This window comes from Pectinophora gossypiella, chromosome 19, assembly GCF_024362695.1.
Source record: "Pectinophora gossypiella chromosome 19, ilPecGoss1.1, whole genome shotgun sequence".
NCBI lineage: Eukaryota > Metazoa > Arthropoda > Insecta > Lepidoptera > Gelechiidae > Pectinophora > Pectinophora gossypiella.
The window spans coordinates 6,906,279-6,920,124 of record NC_065422.1 but is presented as its reverse complement, the minus strand read 5'-3'; the positions used below and the strand labels follow the sequence as shown (position 1 = coordinate 6,920,124).

The window sequence follows — 13,846 nt, the reverse complement described above, 5'->3', positions numbered from 1 at the left end:
GCGCAACAAACGGATTGACGTAAGCAACGCAGATGCTGCATGTATTCCTTGGATATGAGAAATACTATAGGTTGTCGACAGAACTGTTTATCTCCACGCTAAAATATCCTCAATATTTGTGTACAAAATTTACATAACTTAAGCTCACGACTATATCCCAATTGGGGTAATCAGAGGTACATCCATCGCAAGATGAAATAAGTACCCACGCCTCCGAGCTCTCTGTTAGACCAACGTGATAGGTGGTGAGCCGTATCGCCGTCTATAATGGTCGAGCGAACTGTGTTAGTGAAAACTGCACTTAAGATAAATTAGTAACTCATTGGTGCAAGTCCTGTACCGGGTTTCGAATCAGCGCTCCCCGTTTGAGAAGTAAACCGGTGAACCACCGTCAGCCATAGTGACTTCCTTTCCTTCGATAGAAAATGGTTTGTGAATATGATCTTCAATATAAGTAAGTAAGCGTATAAAGTAAACACTAAATAGCCTTAAGGCCCTATCTCACTCATCTTCCTAGCATTATCCCGTTTTTCACAGGGTCCGCATACCTAACCTGAAGATTTGAATGAAGGTTTGACAGAAGCGACTGCATGGCCGACCTTCCAACTCACGATGGGAAAACCAGCCTAATACAGGTTAACTCATATACGTCAGAAAATGCATTTCTCGGGAATGTGGGTTTCCTCACGATGTTTTCCTTCACCGCTGAGCACGGGATAATCATTTATGATCCGAACATGAATTCGAAGACAAATTCGCCAATCATTACTTTAGGCCTGTCTTACTAGGACACCATAATGGACACTGTCGGGCCACCACTTGTATAAAAACTACCGTATCTCCATGGAGTCTTGTTGGTTGCGGACCCTGGTCTTCTAGAGCGATATGCCCCTTATATGCACCCTTATGCCCACTGGTAGGTACAGATATCCCCACCCCAATAAGAGACTCGCCGTAGCGAACCGCCGTTCGGAAAGTCGCTGTCAGCGCTACAATTCGTTCGGAGGGGCAGAAAAATACACAAATTCAAATTGAAAAATATCTTTATTCAGCAATTTTTACATAACGAACGTCTCATCCGCCTAAAACTACTGCAGCTTCTCACAACCTGTATAGCCGGGGAAAAGAAGCTGCAAGAAAAACCTCGGCACAGGGCCCTAGTTCTTTAAAAAAATAAACATACATACATTTATGTCTATTTTCCGTTGGTTTGGGGTATAGTAGGCAGAGACCCACTTATTACGATCCTGACACATCATTTTCTCTTCTCCACTTTTATCAAAGTTTCAGTCAACAGATAAACACCCATCCTTTTTAATATGGACGAACTGGGGCTTAAAAAGGGCCCATGGAGGCAATGCGTCAAAGCAATATTACAATTTGACCATTTGGGCATGTAAAAAGTAAGTGCGCAATGACAATATCAGGAGAAAATAGGACAGACATGACAACACAAACAACTAAGATTATCCCATTAGATAAACATAATTCTGCGAAAATGTAAAGAAACAAGGACGGAGGAAAATTGTGGGATGCGAAGGAAATGAGAAAATGTCGCCGAGGAGTGATAATCAGGTCGATAACTTTGGTTACCGTAGGATGAGGGCAGACTTAGCCCTTACTAAGTATGCCTATTACCACACCCCGGACACTTCATACAAAACACCTCGTTTCACAGAGACACTATAAATTGACGTTATCGTACACGCGCATCTGTGTGTGTGACGCCTGACGCCCATACGATTGAAGACTAATATAAAACCGAAGTGAGGTAAACCTAGTTCAACCGCTGGTGGGGAGCGGAGAGATGCCGTTCTATCTTCGTAAGTAGTATTATTCCTTTTTATAATGCTATTAATAAAATAATTTTCATTGATGGACTGAGAGTAAACTGAGGGTATAAATAAAATACCTCTGTGGCGATGGGATGACAGTCTATCTGTCTGTTAAAGAAAAACATGTGTTTAAATCATGCGACTTCTACTAGACATGATAAAGTGACTTTCAATCGGGAACTTATAGTAACGCCTGTGAAGATGAGTTTTATGTGTCATCCTTGGACTGCTGAAGGTTCGTTCACATCGTTACTATTTCCATTAGCACCCCCAACCACAACGGTATTACATACAGCTAGAAACAAATCGGCTGGCCTAGAATCATTGGCCTAAAACTCAGAACTGTGAAAATTGACTGGGTAAAATGTTGTGGAGGCTGATATCAGCGCACGCAAATGGCGGTAGTTAGGTCATGTCCTTAGATGACCTGTGGACCACCCGTCCCGACGAGCTCTGACCTGGGGGGTTAAAAACGCCACATCGAAGAAATTCATCTAAGGAAGCAATCCGTAACGAATACGTGCGCGGCAGTCTCGGCGTACGCGATATCTCCGAAAAGCTACAAGAGAGCAGGCTTTGTTGGTTTGGTCACGTAAAAAGAAGACCTCCAAATTATGTGGGTAACGTTACAGCCAATCTAAATATACCAGGACTTACACCAAGAGGACGACCAAAAACAAGATGGGCGGATGTGGTCAAAAAGGACCTGTGCATGTGCAATGTCTCCGAGAACGACACGTCCGATAGAGCGAAGTGGAAGAGAAGTACGAAGAAGGCAGACCCCACCATCAGATGGGAATAATACTTAAATGCCAAGGAGAGAGAGAGAGAGAGATCTAAGGAAGCAATATTGCAATTCTCTGCCCTCCACTGGGGTAATTCCTGTTCGGCGCATCCTTACCGCGGGCGCCTCTTACTTCATTAGGCTGGAGTGAGACTTGCGCAGAGATACGGGTGAAGACCTCAACGGTTGCAAAGTCGGAGATAGGTGCCATCGGTACGGCAATGCAGGACGGGGAGTTGGAACCTGACAGGGCAGTAGTAATTTTCAGTACTATTCAAACAGGAGTCCTAGTACGGTTTTGAAATAGGCTACTCTGGGCGTCATCTCACTCGCGTCAGGCAGAGTACTCAGGGGCGAAAAGCAAGAGGAAAACTGCCCTATTTTTCCCTAAAAAAGTAGCATGGAGATTGCTACGCCGACAAGAGCGTGGCTCTTAAATACTTAATATAGTACTCATATAGTACCCCCTCCGGTTGATTGAGGGGAGGCCTGTGCCCAGCAGTGGGACGTACATAGGCAGTTTATGTTTATAGTACTCATCCATCTCCTTAACGTTATCCTGTTTTCAAAGTGTCCGCTCAATAGCAACCCTGACACCAGGGTTGATGAGGTCGATTATTGGTCACACAACTTACACAAGAGAGGAAGAAAGGTTCGCTTATATCTGTCTTGTAAATTTTATAGGTATGGTTTTTCACAGAAGTGACTTTAAATGTGCGTGTATTTATGAATAATGTGCTTCTTCTATTGGATTTATGTGTACAACCGCGCAAAATTAGCGGTAGTGGCGTTAGTTTATACGCAATCGTATTTCCTGATCCTCAAAATAATTTTATCGACAATTGACCACAGTATATAGTGGAGAGTTTACGAGCATATGCGCGGGAGTGCGTCAATCGTCTACAACGCGCTATATCCCGGCTTTGATCGTCTCACTGACGTCACGATAAAGGAAACGTAATGAAAATCACGCCTTACTGCAGACGGTTATTAATCTGCTAATACCTACACACAATACATCGATTTGTATTGTACATATAAGTATGTATAAGCTCTAAGTCAACCCTATTTCAATGGCAGACGTACAATCAAAGATCAAAAGTGCAGTCACTGAGCCCAGCGAATTATTTGTAAACACTGGTGAAATTATAAAACATTAGTTGTCATAATTATTAAAATTTATATTTTTGTAGTGGTCTATTACAGAAACGACATGTAACCAGGAGATCTTAAGTGTAACCAGTTAATTTGCAAGAAACATGATTGGACTTTTGCACCTTATCGTACATAGCGATGAAGATTTCAGACACTTTTGGCATTGACTCATGACGTTTTAAGATTTTTGCCACTAAGAAAAAGCCGTTTAAAGCTTTCGTCAGACTCGTATTATAAACTGTATACTTACACCCAAAAAGACCTATGACCAAGCACCTATGTTTTAAAGAAAGGCAAGATACTCTAAACCTTTGATGAGTGTGGAAGAAGAAAAATGGTGGTCAGGATGGTAGTAAATGGAATTCCTTTGTCTTTACCTACCCCAACGGGAAATAGGCTTGATATTGATGTATACACCTAATTACTTCCGTTACAACACCACCTACAAATACACAGTTCATCCTAAACTAGTAAATAGAAAAGTGCGTGAAAAACAGAAAAACAAATTGCCTATTATTTCCATGACCCAATTTCCAAAGAGCCACCTTATGTTATGGCCTTATAGACAGCCTTACAAATGCATAAGTGTCCTAGAAACCATATTATAACTGAAGGTTCGAGTCTCAATCGTGAATATTTCAGCAGTCGACCTGATTCACGAGGTAACTCCGTTCTTTGACCTGAACAGTTGACTAGGTCGGCGACACGGTTAGGGCAAAACGCACTGATACGCTTCGGCTTTGTTTTATTTTTTAACAGGGTTCTGTTCACGTAATAACTGATTAGCAGTAGTGAGTGTTTTTTAGTGATTTATATTATGTGGCTCTGGAGTTGCTTATTACATATTAGGTATGCTGTGTGTACTATTTATTTATATTAGGTCTATTATTTATTTTTGTATGTATGTATTTATCAATGTATAATAATGTAATTATTATTATATATTATTGGTAATTTGTATTTATAGTTTGCACCCGCATTCTTTTCATTTGTACAAATTTCCTCGCCTTATGCTTGTCTGGACGACATCGCTGTAAGCGATAAGGCTGCCATTTGCCATGTACTTACTTAAGAGTCATTTTTAAATATTTCCTTTTTTTTTTGGTGCAAGAAGTATATTTGTAAAGTTAGATGTAACTAAATATTTATGTCATGCAGATAAAAAGTCCACCATATAGAAATCTTTGCATTCGTGGAGCAGAGTTGTGCTTTTGCTTGGCGTTTTCTCAATTTATCCCAGGCATTGACGACAGTAAAGGAAGCGAGGCATCGAACTTGGAAGTTCTTGTTTCGCTATAAGTACAGCGAAACTTTACAGCGACCTAAGATATTTTTTCTACTAGGCACTTTTCCATAGGGCATTTTTTTGGCTACCATAACACTTTTACGGAAGAAGCCGAACCAAGTTAATGTGGCATATCCTTTATGGCATCGACCGTTGAGTCGTTGCCCCGGCAACGGAAAATGAAGGGTTCGTATCAACATAATTTGATGCCCCATATCTAATTACTTACAAGAAACTAGCTAACTGTGCAATTTGTATGCTATTATTTTTGGATTCAATTGGCTACTTGCTTGACTTTTTTTTGACGTGACTTATTGTAGATTTGCCGCAGATGGCACTAACTACTTGGCCGGACATATGGGGAGCCCTGAAGGGTCTCACCCGGTACAACGTTTAAGACAACAGGCCTGAGGGTGCCTAGTTGGGCGCGAACCTCGGCTCAGGGCGTCGTCTGAGAGGAAAAATATTGTGTGCGTCAAGCTAGCGGCCTCAAAAAAAAATGGGCACGAAAAAATAATTTGACCATACCAAAAAATAGTACTCTTATTGAAAAAAATAGTACCTGTTGTAAAAAAATTAGTACCATCACGGTTCTGGATTTATAGCCATGTTTTATTGCACTTGCTAGCTTGACGGTGAGCGAAATTTGGCGAGAGTTAACGACAAGGTCTTTCGCTTTGATTTAAACGCCAAAAAATAGTACCGAAATAGTACTCACCCCCTGCAAAATACCGAAAGTAGTACTTCAACGGTTCCAAAGTTATAAAGGCAGTTCTTTGATCCCGCTAGCTTGACGTTTTGAAAATACCTATTATCTGGGGAACGCTTGCATACTTCAGTATGTAACTAATGTCAATAAACTCGTATGAAATAGTACTCCCTACCATCATAATTTTGATCCGATTCTCTTTGTAGAAATATGTCAAAAAGTCATTATAACCTATGCTAGCGGGATCAAAGAACTGCCTTTACAACTTTGGAACCGTTGAAGTACTACTTTCGGTATTTTGCAGGGGGTGAGTACTATTTCGGTACTATTTTTTGGCGTTTAAATCAAAGCGAAAGACCTTGTCGTTAACTCTCGCCAAATTTCGCTCACCGTCAAGCTAGCAAGTGCAATAAAACATGGCTATAAATCCAGAACCGTGATGGTACTAATTTTTTTACAACAGGTACTATTTTTTTCAATAAGAGTACTATTTTTTGGTATGGTCAAATTATTTTTTCGTGCCCATTTTTTTTTGAGGCCGCTAGCTTGACGCACACAAAATATTTGAAAGAATTAAGCGACCCTAGTGGGTCGATAGCGATAAGAGCTGATTGGGCGAAATCGTCGACCACGCCGGCGGGGTCGGTATCGGTGGCCTGAGCTACTTGCTTGACAGTAGTAACAATAAAATATGAAATATGTCGGATATGGTAGTTTATCATTTAACGATAATTCTCCAATAGTTTTTTTATAAAAAAAAATGATTTCACCTACATTATCCTGCCGAAGGTTGTCATAAAAGTTGACTTCCCCTCTCGTAGCACTGTAGCAGTAATTCTGATAGTCTTGCTTCGTCTATCGCCTCAGCAATCCTGGAGTCAGGGTTTCGAGCCTCCAAAGGCCTCTGGCATGGCTCATGTAACAACTACGTACTTACAGCAGTAGGCCTTAACCTGCCTTCCTAAGCCCGGATCATGTTACTTTTAAATCACTTTGTGATCCCTAGTTTGGTTAGTCTTTAGAGGATGACCCGATTTTTCTAGCATATAAAAATAAGTTCGACATCGTATCAACAGTGGCTGCAAGTTGTCTTTGATTACTTGTGGCTCTGCCCACCCCATTAGGGATTACGGGCGTGAGTTTATGTATGTATGTATGTATAAAAATAAGTTGTTATCAAAAAATGTAATTGAATCGTAGTAAGTTGCGATAAAATCGATAACCTACTTTCGACTCATATCTAACTATTAATATTTTATGTTACGTTCATACTTCTATTACTGTGCCATTGTTGAAATGTTTTATAAACCCAATCCGATCTGCATAACAACCTCAACATAATGTGACCCAATTAGATACAGATTCCTTGTAAAACGTAATGAAAGTTCCAGTTTTTTTTCTATCTTAAAACTCACCACACACAGGCACCTTCTGGGCGAGCTCATTCGGGCAAGTCTGGGGCCAAAAGCAAAACCAATCAAAGGTAAAAAAAAAAACTCACTTTTTTGTCAGGTACATGTCATCAGTGGACAAATATACATATATAAACTCGCACTTATTTCCCACCGGGGTAAGCAGAGACTATGGAATTAAATTTACTACAATCATGATTATAGTTCTCTTGCTTCCTCCACATTTATCAATACACGCACGTCGCTTCAGAGTAGATCGTACTAAACCTTTTTCAAGTTTATCCCCATTCGATCAATGTTCGTCCTTTGAAACGGAAATCTTTTGCTACCTAACGGAGAAGGTAGGTAAATAGGAAATGGTGTTAAAATACTGATATGTTTCAGAAAATTTATAAAGTGGTGTTTACCTGAAGGGCACAGCTAGATGTTATAGACCGGTGAGCATGAGACAAAGAAAACTCCCTTTGAATTTGTACAATGTATATTTTGTAATATAATATTAAAGTACAACCATGGGCAGGTAAAAACCCTATGGAGGGAGACAGGTCGCGCTTTGGTCCGTCAGGTTAATTGTCACTCCGTTACAACCATGGGATATCACTATGTTTAAACACTGTTCGTACACCTGTAGGCACCTCACTTACTCGAGGACCTCCGACTATCAGGCCTACCTGAGGCGTTCCGGAATACCGTACAGGTGATGAGTTGAGGCCGGCTCAGGCCAGGGCGTGCTGGACGATGGCGGCGCAGCGGGCCAACTGTTACGCAGCTGGCGGGCTGCACGTCCACCGGTCAACCTCGCAGTCCTTCACCGGGCCTTATCCGGAGTGTTGACAAAAGAAGAGGCGCGGCACATCCACATACGCGCCGCACAAAGGAAAGCTTCGAAGTGCAAACAACCAAGGCAAGCTCCGCCGTAATGAAGCTTGAAATAACTTGCAAACGCAGAAGAAAACAGTAGGAATCTTCATTCACAAAACATTGTTGAAATCATCTGATCCAATCATAAATTTCTTCTTACTTTAAACTAGCAAAACGTTAGACGTTAAAAACTTGCAAAACGTTAAAATGTTAAAAACTTAAAGGGAACAAAAACCCCATCTGCAACAAGGAATGGCAATGATTAGCATGTGGTTCAGCTGACAGCGTGGCAAGGCAACTCACGAGTGCAAAACAAAGAAAATAACTTACAGGTTCATCCGGGATAGTTGGGCATCGCTCGGATGAAACCTAAACCCACCCACTGGACCTTCGGCGATGGGATTTCAGTGATGTTGCTGAAAACAAGGACCTCGAGGTTATCACAAAGTTGGTGCAAAAATATGCACGAAGAATTGCGAGGACTCACCATCTCGGTTAAGTTGTTTATTTAAATTGAGACATCGGCTCTTGATGTCGCCGATAAATCGTGGCTTTTAATTTGCCCACATTATTGTTACGGCAGTGGAGTCTCCGGCGCTCTCGCGACGTCCCCACTTTCCATAACCTGTCTCTCAGCTCAGCCAGCTGTCAGTCTGACACAAGAACCAACAATGTTGCCAACCAAAATAAAATCTACCAAACCATAAATTCGCCGAATCAACGACAACAATCGATCGACTTGTTTGATCCCAAAATTTAAACAATATAATTATAATATATCAAAAATAAATGTTGCAGATAATTTTAATATACCAAATTTTGAAGAAAATGAAATAATTAAAAATATTCGGGCCCATCGATAACCCTGCAGCGCCATCTGTGATTTCCTGCGGGTAAAATATAAAACAACGATATATCGCTAGAAACCACAAGATGTCGCTACAAGGCTCGTTGGTCCGAAATGCTTCGTTACAATACCCCCCTACCCACGAGAGGTTTCGAACTGGGTGAGAAACACGGCTGCCCTCAGCCATAGAGCCTGGAGCGCACAACCAGTCGAAATTTAAAAACTGTCTCCAAAGACGAGACGACAAAACAATTCATAAAAAAAACGTAACGAAGCACAAACCAACATCTAAACAGCACAACCCTAAGCACAACAATTACCCCGACCTGTTATTCATCACCATTCATTGATCACCTTTCACTTCTTTCATATAGTAGCACCCAGTATCCATTTCACTGGGTGTCACCCACATTCATAACCCTGATGAGCTGACAACTCTCTTAGTGTCACTCGATACCCCAATTCTAAAAACAAAGACAAAAAACAAAACAACAGTTGCTAGAGGCTTATTTAAGGAGTCACTACCCGCTCCGTCGAAAAACAAAAAAAAAATAGTCAACCTAATGAGGTTTCCTATTTAAATGAATTTCTAATAAATGGCTACTATAAAGCCTAAAAAATGTTGTCACGAGCAACATGAAAACTATATTAAATAGTTGGCTATAACCGCCTAAACAAAAAATATGGAACGCTAAAGTGGGCGTTCATAAAAACGCTGCGTTGCAGACGCTAGTGTGTATGGGCCTTATCAGCGCACCATAAACACACACAAAAAAAAACATTAAACATAAACAACATAAAACATTTAATGGTAAATGTAGTTATTTTAAATCAAAAGACTTAATTGATAGTCTTTAACTACATAAATAAAACGTGTTTGTTATAAAAAGGTTGTTATTAGGCCACTTACGACACAAGTAACCCCACCAATTTTTCTAAATGTTATTGAATGCTAACCATGAAAAGGAAAAATTCTCCAATGAGTGACCGCAAGCTTTAAGATTCCCAATCTGCTTCGATTGGATGTCCCTATCGACAGACTCCGTGCATACTACACGCTCAAGACGGTGATGAAGATGATTATACAAAGCCCTAGCACGCATAAGGCGATGACGTTCCCTAGACTTCACTGCAGTATCAATCTTTGCCTGCAGCTCCTTCAGCTTTTCGGTGATAATTGGGAATTCGGCCAGTGGCTTCCGCTCATCGTCCAGTACTTCATCCGGAGAGAAACCAGTGATCAACTCCCTAAGCTGCTTCTTCATTTTGAGAACAATATCAGCTGGTGCTTCAGCACAAATACTCACTCCATAAACCAACTCATAACGGAGCAGTGATTGTAAACCAACAGTTTGGATATCCATGGTTGTGTCTTAGCTATAATTTCAAGTTTGAAAAGAGTTCTGAAGTTAACTAAGTAAATTTATATCCAAATGTACCCGTCTGCCTCCAAAACTTATTTTCTAGAATATGTACGATATTTTCATTAAATATAGACCAAATAACTGTTATTATCACACAACATCAATTTTTAGTTTATTCCTGTAATTAACTTTCAAAATAATAAAAGAAACAACAGTGTTTTTAATTAAATTTTTGTTTGTTGAAGGTTATGTTTACTTTTAATTGTTATTGTCAAGTTGTAATATGTTGTGAATATATAAAGATTGTAAAGTAAGTTGACTACTAAATATTTCTCAATAAAGTTGTTATTGACAGACAGTTCTATAAAATTATTTCCAAAAAAACAAATAAGCAAAATGTTTGCCAAGCAGCGGCACAACTATCAATATTATGATGATGAAACTAAGTCACCAAATTCCAATTACAAACCAATGTCCTGTTATAAATGTAATTAAAAAAACTAGAAAGTAATTTAGTATTGTTTTTTAATAGTGATATTGTTTGTTTTTAAATCAATATGTTTTCAAAATTCAATTGTTGGGAAATCTCAAAATGCAGTACTATATGGATATTATTTGTCCAAATTGTAACAAAAAAAAACTCAATACTGATAAAAAATTATTTGCTAGCTAGCATCAAATTATGTTAATAATTGTTTTTAACCTGTAATTCATACTAAATGGTTAAATAAAATGAAAAGAAAACACAAATGTAGTTTTAAAATTTGACAATAAGCCCTAGAATTGGGTTAAACTTATTGCAATAAAATAAGTATTTAAGTTAGGTCTCTGTAGGAGGCCTATAACCTTACTTATACTAAGACAAACACAACTTAACCTAAGATGCAAACATTAACACAAACAATTCACACAAAATCCCATCACTTTTATAATTAAAAAGAAATACACTGTTTTCACTAAATTTTATTTTAAAATTTATGCCAACACCACTTATATACTAAAATGGTTGTACAAAGCGACAATTTCACCAAGAAGGGCGCCACTGAAACGTCTTTTAAAAATAATTCCAATGAAAGATAATTCAATAAAGAACAAGTGGGCCGTTAGGTAAAGTATCTCTCTGCAACATACCATGTGCTAGCTCCGCCGTAATGAAGCTTGAAATAACTTGCAAACGCAGAAGAAAACAGTAGGAATCTTCATTCACAAAACATTGTTGAAATCATCTGATCCAATCATAAATTTCTTCTTACTTTAAACTAGCAAAACGTTAGACGTTAAAAACTTGCAAAACGTTAAAATGTTAAAAACTTAAAGGGAACAAAAACCCCATCTGCAACAAGGAATGGCAATGATTAGCATGTGGTTCAGCTGACAGCGTGGCAAGGCAACTCACGAGTGCAAAACAAAGAAAATAACTTACAGGTTCATCCGGGATAGTTGGGCATCGCTCGGATGAAACCTAAACCCACCCACTGGACCTTCGGCGATGGGATTTCAGTGATGTTGCTGAAAACAAGGACCTCGAGGTTATCACAAAGTTGGTGCAAAAATATGCACGAAGAATTGCGAGGACTCACCATCTCGGTTAAGTTGTTTATTTAAATTGAGACATCGGCTCTTGATGTCGCCGATAAATCGTGGCTTTTAATTTGCCCACATTATTGTTACGGCAGTGGAGTCTCCGGCGCTCTCGCGACGTCCCCACTTTCCATTTTTTTTTTTTGGTTTGGTTTTCCCCGAAGGGTAAGGCAAAGGGAACTATGCCCATACAGCCATGTCTGACGTATTTTTTTTCTTGATGATTAATGAAATGATGAAAGGTGATGATGATGAAACCTAAGCCCCCACCCTCGGAGTAGACTCCTACTCCGAACCCCAAACGAATTAACTCAAAAGTCCGCATAAACTTTTGAGTTATGAAGCGGCTTCCTGACACGAAGCGAAAATAGGCAGATACACTTTGTTTATTGAATACTCCAATATAATAACACTCGCGAATGTCTTCCGACTAACTTAATGCGATCATTAACCACAAAACACCACTTCGTATTAATTATTTAGATTATTCAATGAAGAAAGCAACTATCCCGTTCCCGCCTCCCGCCAAAAAACTCCCCACTTTCCATAACCTGTCTCTCAGCTCAGCCAGCTGTCAGTCTGACACAAGAACCAACAATGTTGCCAACCAAAATAAAATCTACCAAACCATAAATTCGCCGAATCAACGACAACAATCGATCGACTTGTTTGATCCCAAAATTTAAACAATATAATTATAATATATCAAAAATAAATGTTGCAGATAATTTTAATATACCAAATTTTGAAGAAAATGAAATAATTAAAAATATTCGGGCCCATCGATAACCCTGCAGCGCCATCTGTGATTTCCTGCGGGTAAAATATAAAACAACGATATATCGCTAGAAACCACAAGATGTCGCTACAAGGCTCGTTGGTCCGAAATGCTTCGTTACACCTTCTAGGTCTGTCTGGTTTAGGTGGATAAACCTGCTGCTTATTTGTTTCATGATCGAACAAATATTGGAAAGAAAGTTCCTAGACCACATCGTTATTTACCATCAGGTGGGATAGTGGTCAAACGCGAGCCTATATTATTTAAAAAAAAGTTCTTGATCATGTCGAACTCTCTATATGTGGTTAACAGCTGATCGCCAATACATATCTTCACTGTCAGAGTATGCATCATCTTTTTCTTCTATCGTGTGGATTGTGAGGAGGATTACCAACCCCATTAATCCTGGGTTACTATTGAGCCGCCAAATGCCCCTGACATGGCTCATGTAACGATTACTCACATACATCAAGTAGTAACCGGATCATCTGACTTTCGGACAATCAGGTGATCAGCCTGTAATGTCCTAACCAAACTAAGGATCACAAAGTGATTTTTGTGATATGTTCCACAACCCGATTCGAATGCGATACCTCCGGATTGTGAGCCCAACGCTCAACTACTGGACAGAGACCGTTATAAATAATAAGTTATCGAATATTAAATTAATATCGACAAGAAATCTGTGGAAACATCTACATTGTAACGTCATAGAAAAATCCAATAAAAATGTCGGACTTATTATTACCTTTTCTTGTTTAAAATTAATAAGTAAATAAGTTTTACAAAAAAAGAAAATGTTTTTCGTTAGTTTTAGATCTGTCTTTATTTAGTAATCAGAATTTCATAATATGTAACTTCCGTGTGGTACTTACTTAGTATGTATACGTAGGCATATGCAAGGTTTCTGACCATCAAATGAACCTTGTAGTGTTGACGATGTATTTAGTTCGTCAGCTTGTCCAATTCGATCAGTTATATCTAAGTAGTAACGCACGAAGGCCAGTGCACCGTGGGTGGAGTAAGGCCAAACAAGATGATAGTTAACTGGAATAACATTGAATTAGTTTTTTGTCATATATGTTATGATACTTTTTGTTCGATGACGTCGTACGTATGATCTGAGAATTGGAGATAAATAAACAATGTACTTACTTAGATATTTCATTTCCTATACCCAAAGGTTTCCTGGAAGAGATTGCTACCTTAGCAATAAGGCCTGTTGTACTCCTATC

The 13,846-nt window shown here is 39.3% G+C and overlaps 2 long non-coding RNA genes across 2 annotated transcripts; both read right to left on the bottom strand.

Annotated features, from left to right (window-relative positions):
* Positions 1–7,498: 7,498 nt before the first annotated feature.
* On the bottom strand, positions 7,499–9,649 carry LOC126375437 (uncharacterized). The gene is made up of 3 exons (XR_007567591.1): positions 8,529–9,649; positions 8,372–8,457; positions 7,499–8,281 (listed from the first exon to the last, which is right to left on the bottom strand). It is a non-coding gene; the product is annotated as an uncharacterized LOC126375437 (long non-coding RNA).
* Positions 9,650–10,877: 1,228 nt separating this feature from the next.
* Positions 10,878–12,350, bottom strand: LOC126375436 (uncharacterized). The gene is made up of 3 exons (XR_007567590.1): positions 11,833–12,350; positions 11,676–11,761; positions 10,878–11,585 (listed from the first exon to the last, which is right to left on the bottom strand). It is a non-coding gene; the product is annotated as an uncharacterized LOC126375436 (long non-coding RNA).
* Between the last annotated feature and the right edge of the window lie 1,496 nt (positions 12,351–13,846).